Genomic DNA, 17,094 nt, shown 5'->3' on the forward strand with positions numbered 1-17,094 from the left:
AACAACTCACTCAAACCACCCATTCCACTTAGTAGACTATAGACCTTGACCATTAACAGGAGCAATTGGAGCAATAGTCCTAGTATCAGGACTAGCAAAATGATTCCACCTATTTAATATTAACTTATTCATAATTGGATTTGGAATTACCCTACTAACTATAATTCAATGATGACGAGATGTAGTACGAGAAGGAACATATCAAGGATTACATACAGGATTTGTATCAATTGGATTACGATGAGGAATAATTTTATTTATTGCATCAGAGGTATTATTTTTCGTTTCTTTTTTTTGAGCATTCTTTAGAAGAAGATTAGCACCAACAATTGAACTAGGAATACTATGACCTCCAATAGGAATTCAACCCTTTAACCCTATACAAATTCCATTACTTAATACAGCTATTCTTTTAGCATCAGGAGTAACAGTAACATGAGCACATCATAGTTTAATGGAATCTAATCATACTCAAGCACTACAAGGATTATTCTTCACAGTGTTATTAGGACTATACTTTACAATACTTCAAGCATATGAATATTGAGAAGCACCTTTTACCATTGCAGATGCAGTTTATGGATCAACATTCTTTGTTGCAACAGGATTCCATGGTTTACACGTAATTATTGGAACAATCTTTTTATCAACATGTCTACTTCGACACTCAATAAATCAATTTTCACCAAGACATCACTTTGGATTTGAAGCAGCAGCATGATACTGACACTTCATAGACGTAGTATGATTATTCTTATATATCTCTATTTATTGATGAGGTAGATAATTGTTTTTCTAGTATAAATAGTACATTTGACTTCCAATCAGAAAGCTTGACATAAATCAAGAAAAACAATTCTAATTCTATCAACAAGAGTTTTCATTAGATTTATTATTCCAATAATTGTTATAATCCTGGCAACAACACTATCAAAATAATTAATTAATGATCGAGAAAAAAGATCACCATTTGAATGTGGGTTTGATCCAAAAAGATCAGCACGAATACCATTCTCAATACGATTCTTCCTAATCGCAGTAATCTTTTTAATTTTTGATGTAGAAATTGCACTAATTCTACCAATTGTAATTATTTTTAAAACTTCAGACATTATAATCTGAACAGTATCAACAATATTTTTTATTCTAGTTCTATTAGGAGGACTATACCATGAATGAAACCAAGGAGCATTACAATGAGCAGAATAAAGGGTTGTAGTTAAATATAACATTTGGGTTGCATTCAAAAAGTATTGATATTATCAATCAACCTTAAATAGAATAAGAAGCGAAATATTGCAGTCAGTTTCGACCTGGAAGATTGGTATGTACTACCCTTATTCTTATTAATTGAAGCCAAACAGAGGCGTATTACTGTTAATAATATAATTGAACTATAATAGTTCCAATTAAGGAAATGTAAAGCCAATATGAAAGCTGCTAACTTTTTATATTAGCGGTTAAACTCCGTTAACATTTCTAAAATTTATATAGTTTAAATAAAACATTACATTTTCACTGTAAAAATAATATATCTATATTTATAAATACTTAAAAGTAAAAATACTTCCTTAACATCTTCAGTGTCACGCTCTAATTATAAGCTATTTAAGTAAACGAAAAACAATATTACCAAAATAAATATTCAAAAAATAAAAGTTAAAAGATAAATCTTGAAATTAGAATCATATCAACCTTGAATATAACCAATTAAATAAATAAATAATCTATATAAACCTTGACCACCAAGTAATTCGTCTCAACCATAATCAAATGACTTAGATGAATAATAACCTATTTTTAAAGGAATATATCTAATAAACTTAGTTGAAAGAAAAGGTATAAATCATATAGAACCAGCAAATCTAACAAAAGAAAGTATACTTAAAGAAAATAAATTATGAGAAAAATCAAAATTAGAAATAAGATAACCTAAATAAGCACCTAAAATAACAACTGTAATAGTTAAAAACTTTAAATAATAAGGTAAAGCAATCACATGAGGAATAGGAAAAATTAATCAAGATAAAAGACTACCACCAAAAACAGCAACAAACAATAGACCAATTATTCCAAATGAAATATAATAACCCTTATCATCAAAAGAAAATCTAGAATAAAAATTATTATCACCAGATATTGAATAATAAAACAAACGAAAAGAATAAGAAGCAGTTAAACCAGTAGAAAAAAAATAAAGAAAAAAAATTAAACAATTAATTCATCTTAAACAAACCATCTCAAGAATTAAATCCTTTGAATAAAATCCCGCTAAAAAAGGTATTCCACACAAAGATAAACTAGAAACATTAAAACAAACTGAAGTTAAAGGTATGAAATTAACAATTGATCCTATAAAACGAATATCCTGAGAATCCTTCAAATTATGAATTATTGAACCTGCACATATAAATAATAATGCCTTAAATAAAGCATGAGCCAATAAATGAAAAAATGCAAGCTTTGAATAACCTATAGCCAAAATTCTTGTTATTAAACCAAGTTGTCTTAAAGTAGAAAGAGCAATAATCTTCTTTAAATCAAACTCAAAATTAGCGCCCAATCCAGCCATAAATATAGTTATACAACCAATTAAAAGTAAAAATCAACCACAATTATAAGTATCCAATATTGGTCTAAAACGAATTAATAAATAAACACCAGCAGTAACAAGAGTAGAAGAATGAACTAAAGCAGAAACAGGAGTAGGAGCTGCTATAGCAGCAGGAAGTCATGAAGAGAAAGGAATCTGAGCTCTCTTAGTTATAGCTGCTAAAACAATTAATATAGTAATGAGCTTTATTTCAAAAGAATTAGAAATAAAATCATAATAATAAATATAATTTCAACCACCAAAATTTAACATTCATGCAATAGAAATTAAAATAGCAACATCACCAATACGATTAGAAAGTGCAGTTAATATACCAGCACTATAAGATTTTACATTTTGATAATAAATAACTAAACAATAAGAAACTAAACCTAAACCATCTCAACCTAATAAAATTCTAATTAAATTAGGACTAATAATTAAAAAACCTATAGAAAGAATAAATATTAAAACAATAATAATAAAACGATTTATATTCTTTTCACCAGATATATAATCCTCTCTATAATAAATAACCAAAGAAGAAATATATATAACAAAAGATATAAAAATAAGAGATATTCAATCCAAAATTAAAGTTATAACAACTATAGAACCATTTAAATTGAAAAGCTCTCACTCAACAAAAACTCTATAATCAATTATTAAATAATAAATACCTAAAATAAAAATATAGTTCTCGAAATAAACAAAGAAAAAAAACTCAAAGAACAAATAGAAAATAAATTCACGGCCTAAGATGAAAAACTTCATATCATTGATTCCACAAAACAATATTTTTAATTAAAATACTTAAGCAAACTAAACAAAGAAATATTCACCCTTTAAACAGAGAATATTTAAAGGCAATCAATGTAAAAGTAAAAGATGATATTCACGAAAATAACCAAGACAACAAGTATAAACACCAGAATAATAATTCCCATGCTGAGAATAAGAATATATATACAAAGTATAAACAGCTCTAAAAAAAGATAAAAAAATCAAAGCAAAGAATCTAAAAGAAGATCAAGATATAATTCTATTTAATAATCTAATTTCACCTACCAAATTTAAAGAAGGAGGAGCAGCCATATTTGATGATCTTAAAAGAAATCATCATAAAGCCATTCTTGGCATCAAATTAATTATACCCTTGTTAATTAATTATCTTCGTCTACCTAAACGTTCATAAATAATATTAGATAAACAAAATAAACCAGAAGAACATAAACCATGACCAACCATTAGAGAAAGAGAACCTACACAACCTCATCAATTCATAGTCATCAATCCACCAATAACCATTCTTATATGAGCAACAGAAGAATATGCAATTAAAGACTTTAAATCAACCTGACGAAAACAAATAAATCTTACAATAACACCCCCAGATAAACCTAAAGACAATCAAAAATAATTAAACTTTAAACCCAAATAAGAAATAACCTTTATAACACGAAAAATACCATAACCACCTAACTTTAATAAAACACCAGCAAGAATTATTCTACCTGAAATAGGGGCCTCTACATGAGCCTTAGGAAGTCATAAATGAACCAAAAACATAGGTATCTTAACTAAAAAAGCCAAAATTATAAATACATAAAATAATAAGAACCAAAATCAACCAAGAAAGGAAAATATAAAGTAACAGAAAAATCATAAACCTTAAATAAAACTAATAATAAAGGTAAACTAGCAACCAAAGTATAAAAAATTAAATAAACACCAGCCTGCAAACGCTCAGGTTGATAACCCCAACCCAAAATTAAAAGTAAAGTAGGAACTAATCTAGCCTCAAAAAAAATATAAAAAGAAAGAAGACTTAATCTAGCAAATGAACAATAAAGCATAATTATTAAAATCAAAACCATAAAAACAAAAAAATTAGAATGATATGAACTTAAATAAACTGAACCTCTAGCAGTGATTATTAAAGAACAAATCCAAAAACTAAGTAAAATTAAACTAAAAGAAAAATAATCAATACCAAAATAATATCTAATTATATTCAAATCAGCATATGAATAAACACAAATTATAAAAACAAAACCCGACAGAAACATTAAAGAATGAACCAACCATCAACAATTATTAATAAACAAAGAGGGATCAAAAAAATAGTTATAAATAAATACTTTAACATAAAGATAAACCAAAAGAATTAAAAAAATCATTACCATGAGAACGAATTATTGAAACTAAAGTAGAAAGACCTAAAGCACCCTCACAAACAGAAAAAACTAAAAAAATAACAGGAAAAAAATAATCATAATCAAACTCAATAAGAAAAACAATAACTAACATAAATAAAGAAAGAACAATATATTCTAATCTCAAAAGAAACATTAATAAATGTTTACGTTTAGAAGAAAAAACATAAACACCAGCAAAATAAATCAATAAAGAAGTAAAAATAGAGAATATAAACATTAGTTTTAACAGTTTAAAAAAAACGCCGGTCTTGTAAACCGGAAATAAGTCCAGCCCCCACTTTTAAAACTTCAGAGGTGGAAAAGCTTCCATCATCGGTCCCCAAAACCGGTATTTTAAATAAACTAACCCCTGAAATGATCAAAATAATAATTATATCATTATCAAATGTAATAAATATTAATTTTATTAAATTAAGACACCCAATATCAATAATGCTTTTTATTATCCTTCAAACCTTCCTAGTTGGATTAATAACAGGAACAATAATAGAAAGATATTGATTATCATATATTTTATTTTTAACATTTCTTGGTGGTATACTAGTATTATTTATTTACATTACAAGAATTGCATCAAACGAAATATTTCAGCCTAAATCAATCACTATAATTATTACATTAATAATGTGAGTATTTATCATATTAATATTAATTATTCTAGATATATCTATATTTATAGACTTTTTCAAAAACACCGAAACTATAAATATTGATAATTCAATAAATTATCAAGAAATAACAATATCTTTAGAAAAATTATATAATAGACCAACATTCATTATTACAATAATAATAATAATTTATTTATTTTTAGCACTACTAGCAGTTGTTAAAGTCACCAATATTAATCAGGGACCTATTCGTAAAATAAGATAATTACTAATGAATAAACCCTTACGATTAAGACATCCTTTAATTAAAATTATTAATAACTCTTTAATTGACTTACCTGCCCCAACAAATATTTCATTTTGATGAAATTTTGGATCCCTATTAGGGTTATGTTTGGTAATTCAAATCGTAACTGGACTATTTTTAGCTATACATTATACATCAAATATTGAAATAGCATTCAGTAGTGTAGTACACATCTGCCGAGACGTAAATAATGGTTGAATTATCCGAAACTTACACGCAAATGGAGCATCTATATTTTTTATTTGTATTTACTTACATGTAGGACGGGGAATTTACTATGGATCTTATATATATATATATACATACCTGAATAATTGGTACAGTGATTTTATTTTTAGTTATAGCAACTGCATTTATAGGATATGTCTTACCCTGAGGCCAAATATCTTTTTGAGGTGCAACAGTAATTACTAATTTATTATCAGCAATCCCATACTCAGGAACAGATTTAGTCCAATGAGTATGAGGAGGATTCGCTGTTGATAATGCAACATTAAATCGATTCTTCACATTCCATTTTGTATTACCATTTATTATTGCTGCTATAGCAGCAATTCATTTATTTTTTCTTCACCAAACAGGATCTAATAATCCTCTTGGACTAAATGGAGATATTGAAAAAATTCCATTCCATCCATACTTTACCTTTAAGGATTCTATTACATTTGTAATAATAACATCATTATTAATTATACTATGTTTAATTAATCCTTACCTATTAGGAGATCCAGATAACTTTGTACCTGCCAACCCATTAGTAACACCAGTTCACATTCAACCAGAATGATATTTCCTATTTGCATATGCAATTCTACGATCTATCCCTAATAAGTTAGGAGGTGTTATTGCATTATTTTTATCAATTAGAATCTTAATAATTTTACCATTTTATAATAAAACACCATTCCGAGGCATTCAATTTTACCCTATTAATCAAATTTTATTCTGAATTATAGTAGTTGTTGTATGCTTACTAACGTGAATTGGTAAACGACCTGTTGAAGAACCTTATATTATAACAGGTCAAATCTTAACAATTATTTACTTCACATATTTCTTAATTAATGTCCATGTCGCAAACGCATGCGATAAATTAATTAAGGAATAAAGTTAATTAGCTTAGGAAAAGCATATGTTTTGAAAACATAAAATTAGAAGTTTAACTCTTCTATTAACTTTTCTCAAAAAATTTCACTAAACAAATGAGATAAATAAAATCTTTAAACCAACAAAGAAAATAAAAAAATTCAAAGATAAAGGTAAAAAACTTTTTCAAGCTAAGTACATTAATTTATCATAACGGAACCGTGGTAATGTTCCACGAACCCAAATAAAACCAAAAGATATAATAGCAAGCTTAATAAAAAATATAAAAGAATAAAAATCACCGCCCAAAAAAATTAAAGCCAATAACATTCTTATGAAGACAATTCTAGTATATTCAGCTAAAAAAATTAAAGTAAAACCACCCGCACCATACTCAATATTAAATCCTGAAACTAACTCAGATTCCCCTTCAGCAAAATCAAAAGGAGTACGATTAGTTTCAGCTAAGCAAGAAGCAAAACAAGCTAAAGCTAAAGGAAAAGAAATAATAATAAATCAACAATAAAGCTGATAGTTTATAAAATCAAACATATTAAAACTACCAATTAAAATAATTAAAGACAATAAAATTAAAGCTAAACTAACTTCATAAGAAATTGTTTGAGCAACAGAACGAAGAGAACCTAATAATGAATAATTTGAATTAGAAGATCAACCAGCAATTATAACAGTATAAACACCTAATCTAGTACAACATAAAAAAAATAAAAATCCATAAGAAAAAGAGCACATATAAGTTAAATAAGGAAAAATTACTCAAACGGCTAAAGAAATCATTAAATTAAAAACAGGGGAAAAATAATAAAGTAGGTAATTAGATATAATAGGAATTGGCTGCTCCTTACAAATTAACTTAATAGCATCTCTAAATGGCTGAGGAATTCCAACAAAACCTACCTTATTCGGACCCTTTCGAATCTGAATATAACCTAAAACCTTACGCTCTAATAAAGTTAAAAAGGCAACACTAATGAAAACACAAATAACCAATAAAAGAAAATTCAAAATAAATATAAATAAATCATAAAGTATCAATACTATTTGTAGAAAAAATCTACATAAATGAATTCTAAATTCAACACATTAATCTGTCAAAATAGTAAATAAATTAATATTAATCAATATAACAAAAAATATTTTAACCATATGGTCCTTTCGTACTAATATGGATTAACAATCTTAGGATAGAAACCGACCTGGCTCACGCCGGTCTGAACTCAGATCATGTAAGAATTTAAAGGTCGAACAGACCTAATCATTGGGCTCCTGCACCCAAAATTTTTCTTAATCCAACATCGAGGTCGCAATCTGCTTTGTCGATATGAGCTCTCAAAAACAATTACGCTGTTATCCCTAAGGTAAATTAATCTTATGATCATAAATTATGGATCAAAGTAACAAACATAAATAAATGATATAATAATGAAGAGTTTATCTATTCTTCATGTCACCCCAACAAAACATCATCATTAAATATAGAAAGACAAACAAAAACTATATAAAAGTAAAATGTCAAGCTCTATAGGGTCTTCTCGTCCTAAAGAAGAATTTAAGCCTTTTGACTCAAAAGTTAAATTCAAAAATTTATTAAGAGACAGTTGATTTCTCGTCAAGCCATTCATTCCAGCCACTAATTAAGAGACTAATGATTATGCTACCTTTGCACGGTCAAAATACCGCGGCTCTTTAAAAATACGCTCAGTGAGCAGGCCAGACCTCAAAATATAAACAAGAGGACATGTTTTTGATAAACAGGCGGAAATCAATTTTGCCTAGTTCCTTATAATAAGTTCACAAGGTAAAAATTTCATACAAATAAATATACTAATTCTATCATTATTACAAAAATTTTAAAATTAAATTAATAATCTTAATAAAAAACCTAAAATATTTATAAAATCAAAATAAAAAATAATGAACTAAAACGTAATCTTAAAGATAGCTGGTTTAAAGCTTACTATTATATTTCTATAAAATAAATTATAGGTTATTAACTTCAAAGCTTATCCCTTAAAGAATAAATAAGTTAATATTTTTACTTAAAAAATTAAATAAAAACAAATAACTTTAAAAAATTAAATTTTTTCTTAAGAAACTAGATATCTTGGGAAACGATTAACATCTCATTTCTATAAATAATTTAATAATAATTATGATACATTAACTATAAATTATTTATAAATCAACCCAAATCGAGACAAGTAAAATAAATACTAAAATTTTGATAAACCCTGATACAAAAGGTACAATAAATAAAATCTACTTAAAAAAATTTAAAATAATATTTCATAAAACACTTACATTACCAATTAACTATAATTTAAAAAATCAATTCTATAAAATATACTAAGACAAAAATACAATAAAATTATTTATATTAAATAATTAAATAAACAAAAAATAAATATAATAAAATAAATAATCAAGATATCCTGATTTGCACAGAAAAATTTTCAGTGTAAATGAAACACTTTACTAATAAGTTATATCTTGAAACTCTTCCTAGATACACTTTCCAGTACATCTACTATGTTACGACTTATCTCATCTAAATTGAAGCTACTTTAAAATAAAATAGAATAATCAATAATGAGAGCGACGGGTGATGTGTACACATCTCAGAGCCAATATCAGTTAAATTAAATAAATTAAATTACTATCAAATCCACCTTCATTAACAGAATTTCACTATCAAATCCGTTATAAACAAAAATCTATTGTAACCCACCTCCTCTTAACTATAAGCTGCACCTTGACCTGAAATATTTTATAATTATAAATCTTGAGAATTATAACTCTAAAAAGATTCTCTGATAACGGAGATATACAAACAAATAAATTAAGTAGAGTAAATCGTGTATTATCAATCATGGGGTAGGTTCCTCTGAATGGAATGAGATACCGCCAAATTCTTTGGGTTTAAAGACCTTAACTAATAGTACCCTGGTAAATATAATTAACATTTAAAATAATAGGGTATCTAATCCTAGTTTATTATTTAAATTTCACAGATTCATAAAAAGGGCCACAAATAAATTTTAACATTTCACCTTACAAATTTATATTTCAACCCTAATAATATAAAAAACTGTTTTAACCAATAATATTCACTTGTATCAATCGTATAACCGCGGCTGCTGGCACGAATTATGCCGATACTAAATCAATTGCTAAATCCAAAATCACTTGATAATTAAATCAAATTACTGCAAAAAGAACATTTAGTCTAACAAAACTTACATATAATACAAAGAAAAAGTGAATAAACAAGCAAGAATAAAACTTTTAAAAATAAAAAATAAGAAAATTTTAAATCTATTAATTCAGGAAAAAATAAAAGATTCAAATATTTAAAGAAAAAAAAGAAAAAAACCACAAACATTAACAAAAAAAAAAGAAACGCCCCTATGTATGACCACAACAACTTCTATATTATATATAATTAAAGATTAATATGGAACATGTATAGCAATAAATGTATTATATTCTTTCTTATTTAATCTTTCTTTTCACTAATAAATAAAGAAAGATTAAATAATATAATAAATATATTTTATACAATTATGTAATTTAACATAATATGTTATTAATATGAATTCTTTTTTTTATATTAAGTTAACTTTCATATATATTAGTTAAATAATCTAATTGTAGATACTTTACATAATTATATTATTATAATTAATATAATTATTTATATTAATTATAATATTTTATATTTAAAGTAATAATTTTATTTATTATATCCAATTATAATAATATTAAATATTAAATTATATATTATTATATATATTATATTATAATAACCTATTTTAAGCTAAAAACAAAAGTAGCTATAATCCTAGGTAAATAATTGCATTAAAATAATCAATTGATAATGGTAAGATGAACTTATAATACTTTAATTTCAATTAAATGTAATATATTAATATAAATTATTTATATATATATATTTATATAAAAAAATAAAATGAGCAGGATAAATTAATCCTAATTAAACAAAATAATACATAAAAGAATTTAAAAAAAAACTTTCGATTTATATATTAAATAAATGAAGTGCCTGATTAAAGGGTTACCTTGATAGGGTAAATAAAGTAAATAAAATTACCTTCATTAAAATTACATAAGATAGAATTAAACTACCTCCTTTAGTATCAAAAACTAACGTGCATCATACACCTTAATGTAAAAAGGTAAGCTAAACAAGCTAATGGGTTCATACCCCATTTATAGAGGTATCAATCCTCTCCTTTTTAATGACCAACAACTCTACAAAACTTCTCTCCCTATCAACATTAATGATAGGAACGATCCTGTCCATTTCATCAAATTCCTGATTTGGGGTTTGAATAGGACTTGAGATCAACTTACTTTCATTTATTCCGCTCCTAACAAGAAATAAAAATATAATAATAAATGAATCATCAATTAAATATTTTATTGTCCAAGCAATAGCATCGACAATATTATTATTTTCAATTTTGCTGATTCAAATAAAATATCCCATGGGATGGGAAACAGAATTTATCCCATCAATAATAATTAGATCTAGACTATTATTAAAGATTGGAGCTGCACCTTTCCATTTCTGATTTCCAGAAGTTATAGGAGCATCAAGATGAAATAATTGTTTAACATTAATAACATGACAAAAAATCGCCCCAATAATGGTCTTATCTTATTGTATTCAATTAAGAACTTTTATTTGAACAATTATTATCTTAAGAATTATTATTGGGGCAATAGGAGGTTTAAATCAAACATCCTTACGACAACTTTTAGCATATTCATCAATCAGACATCTAGGTTGAATAATTAGATCATTAACAGTCAGAGAAAACATCTGAGAACTATACTTCATTATTTACTCACTATTAAGATTAATTATAGTTTTATTATTTAAGCAAATAGATTTATTTTTCATAAATCAAATTTATTCAGCCAGAAATATAAAAACCGAAATTAAATTCATAATATTCTTATCTTTATTATCTTTAGGTGGACTACCACCATTCCTTGGATTCTTACCAAAATGAATTGTAATACAATCATTAATAGAAAACAATATAACAACTATTATAACTAATATAGTTGTATTAACTACAATTACACTCTACTACTATATACGTATTAGATTCTCAGCTCTAATTATATCATACACAGAAAATTCGTGATCTATAAAGATAAAGTCCCAAAAATCAAGAATCATTCTTCCTATAACAGTAATAATTTCAACAATAGGATTGATTTCAACATCAACCTTAATTTCATTATACTAAGGACTTAAGTTAATCAAACTAATAACCTTCAAAGTTATAATTAAAAGAATAATCTTTTAGGCCTTAGTAAAATTTTACACCTCTAGAATTGCAGTCTAGAATCATAATTGAATATAAGACCTAAATATGATAAGAGAGAAAACATCTCATAAGTAGATTTACAGTCTACCACCTAAAATTCAGCCATCTTACCGCAAAAATGATTATTCTCAACAAACCATAAGGACATTGGTACTTTATACTTCATATTTGGAGCATGAGCAAGAATAGTAGGAACATCAATAAGAATACTTATTCGTGCTGAACTTGGCCAACCCGGATCTCTAATTGGGGATGACCAGATTTATAATGTTATTATTACAGCTCACGCATTCGTAATAATTTTCTTTATAGTAATACCTATTATAATTGGTGGATTTGGTAATTGACTTGTTCCACTAATAATTGGTGCACCAGATATAGCATTTCCACGAATAAATAATATAAGTTTTTGATTACTACCACCTTCACTAACCCTTCTTCTTACATCTTCTATAGTAGATAATGGTGCTGGTACAGGATGAACAGTTTACCCTCCTCTAGCAGGAGCTATTGCACACGGGGGTGCATCTGTAGATCTAGCTATTTTTTCACTACACTTAGCAGGTGTATCATCTATTCTTGGTGCAGTGAATTTCATTACAACAGCAATTAATATACGATCAGAAAGTATAACTTTAGATCAAACACCTTTATTTGTATGATCTGTAGCTATTACAGCATTACTTCTCCTTCTTTCACTTCCAGTTTTAGCAGGAGCTATTACTATATTATTAACAGATCGAAATTTAAATACATCATTCTTTGACCCTGCAGGAGGGGGTGACCCAATTCTATATCAACATCTATTTTGATTCTTTGGACACCCTGAAGTTTATATTTTAATTCTACCGGGGTTCGGAATTATTTCACATATTGTATGTCAAGAAAGAGGAAAAATTGAATCATTTGGAACATTAGGTATAATTTATGCTATACTATCAATTGGACTAATAGGATTTATTGTATGAGCACATCATATATTTACAGTAGGAATGGATGTTGACACACGAGCATATTTTACATCAGCAACAATAATTATTGCTGTACCTACAGGAATTAAGGTATTTAGATGATTAGCTACATTATATGGAACTAAATTCAAGTTCAATCCACCATTATTATGAGCTCTAGGATTTATTTTCCTATTTACAATTGGTGGATTAACAGGATTAGTATTAGCAAATTCATCACTTGATATTGTATTACATGATACATATTATGTAGTAGCCCACTTTCATTATGTATTATCTATAGGAGCAGTATTTGCAATTATAGGAGGTGTCATTCAATGATATCCACTATTTACAGGATTAACTATAATTAATACATGATTAAAAATCCAATTTACAATTATATTCATTGGAGTAAATTTAACATTCTTTCCTCAACACTTCCTAGGATTAGCAGGAATACCTCGACGATACTCTGACTACCCAGACGCATATACATCATGAAACGTAGTATCAAGAATTGGGTCTACAATTTCTATTGTAGGAATCATTATATTCATTGTAATTATATGAGAAAGAATGATTACAAACCGAGCAATTATATTTAGAGCTAACATAAGAAGATCAACAGAATGACTACAAAATAACCCTCCTGCAGAACATAGTTACTCAGAATTACCATTAATCTCTAGATTCTAATATGGCAGATTAGTGCAGTAGATTGAAGCTCTACAAATAAAGGTTTGACCTTTTATTAGAAAATATTTATTAATGGCAACATGATCAAATTTATCTCTTCAAGATGGAGCTTCACCATTAATGGAGCAATTATCATTCTTTCATGATCATACTATGGTCGTATTATTATTAATTACAGTAATTGTAGGTTATGCCCTAAGTTATATATTATTTATTGCCAATACTAACCGTAATATACTTCATGGACATTTAATTGAAACAATCTGAACAGCTTTACCAGCAATTACATTAATTTTTATTGCCCTTCCATCATTACGACTATTATATTTACTTGATGATTCAGTAGATGCAATAATTACAATTAAAACCATTGGACGACAATGATATTGAAGATATGAATATTCAGACTTCATAGACGTAGAATTTGACACTTATATAACACCAGAACAAGACCTAGAAAATGATGGATTCCGACTACTAGATGTAGATAACCGAACAATCCTACCAATAAATACAGAAGTACGAGTATTAACAAGAGCATCAGATGTTCTACACTCATGAGCAGTTCCTGCATTAGGGGTTAAAATTGATGCAACGCCAGGTCGGTTAAATCAAGGAACATTCACAATAAATCGACCTGGATTATTCTGTGGACAATGCTCAGAAATCTGTGGAGCAAACCACAGATTTATACCAATTGTAATTGAAAGAACTTCAGTAAATTTATTTATTAAGTGATTATCTAACATAATTTAAGGAGTTAGTTAAAATAAATAACATTAGAGTGTCAATCTAAAGTAACTAAAAAAAATTAGTACACCTTGAAATTCATCAGATGACTGAAAGTAAGTAATGGTCTCCTAAACCAAATAATAGTAAATTAACGACTACTTCTGATGGGGAAATTATATCCAAATCCCTCAAATATCCCCTCTTATATGATTCTCACTATTCATTATATTTTCAGCTACATTAATCTTGTTTAATCAAATAAACTTCTTCTCATTTAAACCTAACCTTATTAAAAGAGCAGAAAAAGGAACAATTGAAATAAAAAACTTAAATTGAAAATGATAACAAATCTATTCTCAACATTTGACCCATCAACTAACATCTTTAATTTATCATTAAATTGAACTAGAACATTTCTAGGACTATTATTAATCCAATCACTATTTTGACTTACACCATCACGAATTAACATTATCTGAAATAAACTAAATTTAACCTTACATAATGAATTTAAAACACTTCTTGGACCAAAATCATTTAATGGAACAACATTCATTTTCATCTCAATTTTTATTATAATATTATTTAACAATTTCATAGGATTATTCCCTTATATTAAATTAAATAAGAAAGAATATAATACATTTATTGCTATACATGTTCCATATTAATCTTTAATTATATATAATAGAGAAGTTGTTGTGGTCATACATAGGGGCGTTTCTTTTTTTTTTGTTAATGTTTGTGGTTTTTTTCTTTTTTTTTCTTTAAATATTTGAATCTTTTATTTTTTCCTGAATTAATAGATTTAAAATTTTCTTATTTTTTATTTTTAAAAGTTTTATTCTTGCTTGTTTATTCACTTTTTCTTTGTATTATATGTAAGTTTTGTTAGACTACATGTGCATTTTGCAGTAATTTGATTTAATTATCAAGTGATTTTGGATTTAGCAATTGATTTAGTATCGGCATAATTCGTGCCAGCAGCCGCGGTTATACGATTGATACAAGTGAATATTATTGGTTAAAACAGTTGTTTATATTATTAGGGTTGAAATATAAATTTGTAAGGTGAAATGTTAAAATTTATTTGTGGCCCTTTTTATGAATCTGTGAAATTTAAATAATAAACTAGGATTAGATACCCTATTATTTTAAATGTTAATTATATTTACCAGGGTACTATTAGTTAAGGTCTTTAAACCCAAAGAATTTGGCGGTATCTCATTCCATTCAGAGGAACCTACCCCATGATTGATAATACACGATTTACTCTACTTAATTTATTTGCTTGTATATCTCCGTTATCAGAGAATCTTTTTAGAGTTATAATTCTCAAGATTTATAATTATAAAATATTTCAGGTCAAGGTGCAGCTTATAGTTAAGAGGAGGTGGGTTACAATAGATTTTTGTTTATAACGGATTTGATAGTGAAATACTGTTAATGAAGGTGGATTTGATAGTAATTTAATTTATTTAATTTAACTGATATTGGCTCTGAGATGTGTACACATCGCCCGTCGCTCTCATTATTGATTATTCTATTTTATTTTAAAGTAGCTTCAATTTAGATGAGATAAGTCGTAACATAGTAGATGTACTGGAAAGTGTATCTAGGAAGAGTTTCAAGATATAACTTATTAGTAAAGTGTTTCATTTACACTGAAAATTTTTCTGTGCAAATCAGAATATCTTGATTATTTATTTTATTATATTTATTTTTTGTTTATTTAATTATTTAATATAAATAATTTTATTGTATTTTTGTCTTAGTATATTTTATAGAATTGATTTTTTAAATTATAGTTTATTGGTAATGTAAGTGTTTTATGAAATATTATTTTAAATTTTTTTAAGTAGATTTTATTTATTGTACCTTTTGTATCAGGGTTTATCAAAATTTTAGTATTTATTTTACTTGTCTCGATTTGGGTTGATTTATAAATAATTTATAGTTAATGTATCATAATTATTATTAAATTATTTATAGAAATGAGATGTTAATCGTTTCCCAAGATATCTAGTTTCTTAAGAAAAAATTTAATTTTTTAAAGTTATTTGTTTTTATTTAATTTGTTAAGTAAAAATATTAACTTATTTATTCTTTAAGGGATAAGCTTTGAAGTTAATAACCTATAATTTATTTTATAGAAATATAATAGTAAGCTTTAAACCAGCTATCTTTAAGATTACGTTTTAGTTCATTATTTTTTATTTTGATTTTATAAATATTTTAGGTTTTTTATTAAGATTATTAATTTAATTTTAAAATTTTTGTAATAATGATAGAATTAGTATATTTATTTGTATGAAATTTTTACCTTGTGAACTTATTCTAAGGAACTAGGCAAAATTGATTTCCGCCTGTTTATCAAAAACATGTCCTCTTGTTTATATTTTGAGGTCTGGCCTGCTCACTGAGCGTATTTTTAAAGAGCCGCGGTATTTTGACCGTGCAAAGGTAGCATAATCATTAGTCTCTTAATTAGTGGCTGGAATGAATGGCTTGAC

The 17,094-nt window shown here is 26.4% G+C and overlaps 1 long non-coding RNA gene and 1 pseudogene across 1 annotated transcript in view; one reads left to right on the forward strand and one right to left on the reverse strand.

Annotated features, from left to right (window-relative positions):
• Positions 1 to 1,947: 1,947 nt before the first annotated feature.
• LOC126355101 (NADH-ubiquinone oxidoreductase chain 5-like) lies at positions 1,948 to 3,200 on the reverse strand (annotated as a pseudogene).
• A 4,743-nt stretch (positions 3,201 to 7,943) lies between these two features.
• Positions 7,944 to 17,094, forward strand: part of LOC126355112 (uncharacterized) — a 165,988-nt gene continuing 156,837 nt past the window's right edge. The window contains exon 1 of the long non-coding RNA XR_007565444.1: positions 7,944 to 8,195. This is a non-coding gene — a long non-coding RNA (uncharacterized LOC126355112). The remainder of the gene's footprint in view (positions 8,196 to 17,094) is intronic.

This window comes from Schistocerca gregaria, chromosome 3 (assembly GCF_023897955.1).
Source record: "Schistocerca gregaria isolate iqSchGreg1 chromosome 3, iqSchGreg1.2, whole genome shotgun sequence".
Lineage (NCBI taxonomy): Eukaryota > Metazoa > Arthropoda > Insecta > Orthoptera > Acrididae > Schistocerca > Schistocerca gregaria.